This window comes from Cicer arietinum, chromosome 3 (assembly GCF_000331145.2).
Source record: "Cicer arietinum cultivar CDC Frontier isolate Library 1 chromosome 3, Cicar.CDCFrontier_v2.0, whole genome shotgun sequence".
Taxonomy (NCBI): Eukaryota; Viridiplantae; Streptophyta; class Magnoliopsida; order Fabales; family Fabaceae; genus Cicer; species Cicer arietinum.
Window position 1 is genome coordinate 32,921,563 of NC_021162.2, and position 5,154 is coordinate 32,926,716.

The window sequence follows — 5,154 nt, forward strand, 5'->3', positions numbered from 1 at the left end:
ACCAAATTTCATCAATTCATTTTCTACAAAATCCACAAATAAATCACATCTCAAAAATTCATAATAATAATTATGAATATATAAATCACACCAAACTTGAATCACCACAAACCACACCTCAAATTTAAATTCCACTAAATTACACATAATCACATTAAATTAATTTTTCACAAAATCACGCCTCAAGTATATCAAATTTATTTTCCACAAAATCATAAATAATGTCCTAAATGCAAACTAAAAGTTTGGAAGGAACCCTCAACTTAACGATAGCTCTAACACGCGATTACGGTACCGTAATTAATTCCGGTAAAATTTAAGTTCATGACGTCGCGTCGAAAACTAGCTCACTAGCACCGCAGCGTGACAATGAGCAACTTTCTCTTCTGTCACTTCTCGAAACGAAGCTTAGATCTAGGAGAAAAATGATGATTTGTATTTTGTATTTTTGTTTTCAAACCCACCAACATACACTTTTTTTTTGAAACTGAAAGGAAAAGAAGAAAGGAGAAGGCAAGGAGCAGGGCAACATTCATGTTTCTCTTGGTTCTATATATATATAAAATATATATTAAAATAATAATAATAAATAATAATAATAATAATAATAATAATAAATATCTAAATAAATATCTAGATATTTTTATAAAAATCATCATTACGCATGTCACCTCACATCACATCACAAACCATTTTTTTTAGAAAAATATCTACTGTCGCCGTAATTCAATGGGCAGATGAATTTTTATGAAAAATGTTGCATCTCAAAAAAAAAATTCTTCGACAAAAGATTCATCGTAATTAAATAAAATTATTCATCGATGAATAATTTTAATCGAGTCTCCAAAAAGATATTTTTGGCATTTAACTCACAAAATGCCATAAAATTGGCTAAAAAGCCTCAGAAATTCAACACAGAATTCCCCAAAATACATAAATTAGAATTTAAAATTAAGGGTCTTACACTCCCCATCTACCAGATACTAACCGGTGGGAAGATCCTGGTTCTCATCTGAGGGCAAAACCCAAATTTCCACAATAGTTGTAAAGGGTCACCAACCGAAATTAACAAATACCACATAGCATTTAAATTTCAAATGCACAAAATAACTTTTCAACTTAGCATATTCTTTGAAAGGGTTTTCATATGCCAAACATGCATAATCAAAGTTGAAAAATGAAGTTTTTAACAAAACTACACTATCGTATTTGAATACATCATCCTTGTATTCGAATACAATGTTATTTTGTAAGTCAGTAGCAAAATCAGGACAACTGTATTCGACTACAACCTCCTTGTATTCGAATACAACTGCAGAAAAATGCATAATTCGGTTCCGAAATGGTTTCACAATCAATCAACACTTACAAACAAATCCAAAACAATCACACTTACCCATTACTACACAATCACAACAAAAGCTGAGTATACATAGGCAATCATCACATTATATCAAACATGACTCGTGTGCCAAGCACCTTAATGCAATGCGTATATGCCCAAAATGCATCAATTCCGGAATTCCAACTAAAACCCTCCTCGAAGGGGCGTAAATCATAATTGTACCGCATATCACAGACCAGTACTAATCACTGAGGTGCCACCTATTACGAGGCAACACTATTTACTAAAAAGCGTAAATCGTAAATGTACTACCTATCACATACCAGTACTGTTTACCGAGGAGCCACCTATCACCATGGACCCATCGCGGTTACCATGTACTATGAAATGCATGAGCACATTCTGAGTCTTTTCACCACAATCATTAAGTAAATGCAGCTATTAAAAGATTCCTCATTTTTAATACTCATTTTTTTCAAATACAACACAAAGCATACTCAAAGATATTTATTCACACCAATTTAAATTTCCACAACCACACATAAATCACATCTCCAAATTCCATCCACACCTAAATTGAATTAAATTCATTTTCAACCACGTCACACATAAATTTCTTTTCAAAAATTCATAATATTAATTATGAACACATCAATTTCATCAAGCACGAATCACCAAAATTTCCAAACATTAATCACCCATATCCAATCTCCAAAATTTTCAACCATAAATCACCACAACAACATTAATATATCAGAGTTCTCCCCACCACTAACCCGATTCCTTGGTGCAAATCAATGAAAAATTCCACTTCCCTTACTAGTGGCAATCCTGGAATTTCTGCTGGAAATATGTCCTGGTACTCATTGACACACATCACATCCTCTATGTTCACATTTATCCTTGCCTCCACATTAGCCAAAGACAAAAACTCATGAGTTCCTTCTCTTAGTGACACTCCAAGTTTGTTAGCAGCTAGATACTTAACAACTCCTGGTTTGGGGAAAAGAACCAGTTTACGAGCATAATCCAAGATCACATAATGATACGACATCCAATCCATACCGAGAATGACCTCGAGTGATTGTAGAGGTAAACAAATCAAATTAACCAAGAAATCCCTATTATGGATAGTTATTTGACAATGTAAACATGCAGAATTTACTGTCAAAGTCTTAGTAGGTGTGGAAACAACCAAATCAAAAGGTAAAGCAGGCACATATAACTTCAAACGATTCACACAATCCATAGCAATGAAGGAATGGGTTGCCCCCGAATCAAAAAGTGCAGTTAGATTGTTACCTGCAATCTCACAGTCACGTTGAATCAGATTGCCAGATGGATTTTCAGCTTCAGCACTCACGCAATAAACGTGTCCTCTAGCAGTAAGACGAGTAGCCCTAGTTACATTCACAACTGGTTCCACCTTCAGAGTCGTGCAATCCCTTGCCATGTGCCCTGGCTTCTGACAATTGTAGCAAGTGAGAATATTAGAGGTACAAGCTCTAGCATAGTGTCCCTCTCCCACACATTGGAAACATCGAACCACTTGTCCCAATTTTCTTCTGAAATTCTGGTTCCCCGGGCGATTCTGCCCCCTGTTGTTATTTTGTGGTCGATTATAAGGTTTAGCAACTTGTTTTCCCTTGTTGTTCTGATGATTCACCCGACTAGGCCCTCCTGAATTAAAATTCCCTCCTCGGCTAGCCCTCTTATTCTTCATATCCTCAACTTCTCTACATTTTTCCACAAGAACTTGGAAACGTTGAATTCCCAAGGGTAAGACAGAGTATTGAATCTCATACTTTAGTCCGTCTTGGAAACGATGACACATGAATGGTTCATCAATCTCTTCACGGAAAAACCTGAAATGCCTTGACAACGATTCAAACTTAGCGGCATATTCACCCACGGTCATGTTCCCCTGATGAAGTTTTAGAAAATCATCATCCAGTTTAGTCCTGGTACTCATCGGGAAGTATTTGTTTAAAAACTTCCTTTTGAATGATTCTCAATTCACCTCCTCGTGAGCTGATCCCATCAACAAGCTTGTACTCCTCCACCAATATTCAGCATCCCCTAATAGCATATAAGTGGCATAGTTGACCTTCACTCCTGCCTAACAGTTAATCATTTCAAAGATCTTTTCCACTTCTTGGATCCACTGATCCGCTTTCTCTGAATTCTCATCACCTTTAAACTTGGGAGGATTGTAACGACGAAAATCTTCCAATCCTCTTGACTCAGCAGCACAAATTTCTCTTTCCATCTTATCTAGATCCCGTAGAGTCTTGGCAGCAGTCTGTGCAACAATAGAAGCAGCCATGTTATTCATAGCTTCCGCCATTTGATCATCCCTATTAACGTTGGCTCTTGGAGCGTGATTCCTTCTTGGCGGCATGGTTTTCCTATAAGACCATCATCAAGGAGAGTCTTAACACCACTTCAATTAATTCCAAAATTAACCTCCGACTACATCAACACATAATAACTATACCTAATCCGACAATTCAAACAACTTAACCCGACAACCCAGACAACTTAACCCGACGCATGATCAGATAACTATTCTGTACCTACAGGTTGACCTACAATCTATAACCAAAACTCCACATCCCCAAAGAAATCCAAACCAAGGCTCTGATACCACAATTTTAACAACCCGATTTTTAACAGTGCGAGTGTATTTTTTTTTTCAAAACAAATTCATAAAAACGAAGAAATAAAGAAGGAAATACTTTTGGATAAATATTTAAGCCGGTGGGAAGATCCTGGTTCTCATCTGAGGGCAAAACCCAAATTTCCACAATAGTTGTAAAGGGTCCCCAACCGAAATTAAAAAATACCACATAACATTTAAATTTCAAATGCACAAAATAACCTTTCAACTTAGCATACTCTTTGAAAGAGTTTTCATATGCCAAACATGCATAATCAAAGTTGGAAAATGAAGTTTTTAACAAAACTACACTATCGTATTTGAATACAACATCCTTGTATTCGAATACAGTGTTATTTTGTAAGTCAGTAGCAAAATCAGGACAACTGTATTCGACTACAACCTCCTTATATTCAAATACAACTGCAAAAAATGCATAATTCGATTTCAAAATGGTTTCACAATCAATCAACACTTACAAACAAATCCAAAATAATCCCACTTACCAATTACTATACAATCACAACAACACATAAATCACATATGATTTAACACTAATGATTTTTCAAATACAACACAAAGCATATTCAACATATTTATTCACACCAATTTAAATTTCCACAACCACACATACATCACATCTCCAAATTCCATCCACACCTAAATTGAATTAAATTCATTTTCAACCACGTCACACATAAATTTCTTCTAAAAAATTCATAATATTAATTATAAACACATCAATTTCACCAAACCTGAATCACCAAAAATTCCAAACATTAATCACCCATATTCAATCTCCAAAATTTTCAACCATAAATCACCACAACAACATTAATATATTAGAGTTCTCCTCACCATGTGTTTCTAAGTTCGTGACATTGCGTCGAAAACTATCTCACTAGCATCGCAGCGTGGCAATGAGCAACCTTCTCTTCAGTCACTTCTCGAAACGAAGCTTAGATGTAGGAAAAAAGTGAAGGTTTTTGTGTTTGTGGGTTTTGAAAACAAAGAAAAGTTGGAAACAGAGAAGGAGAAAGAAGAAAGGAATCTCGCAAGGCTAAAAACGTTTTCTTTTTTGTTTCTCTTCTTTCCTTTTTCCTTTATTAAGTATATATATATATATATATATATATATATATATATATAT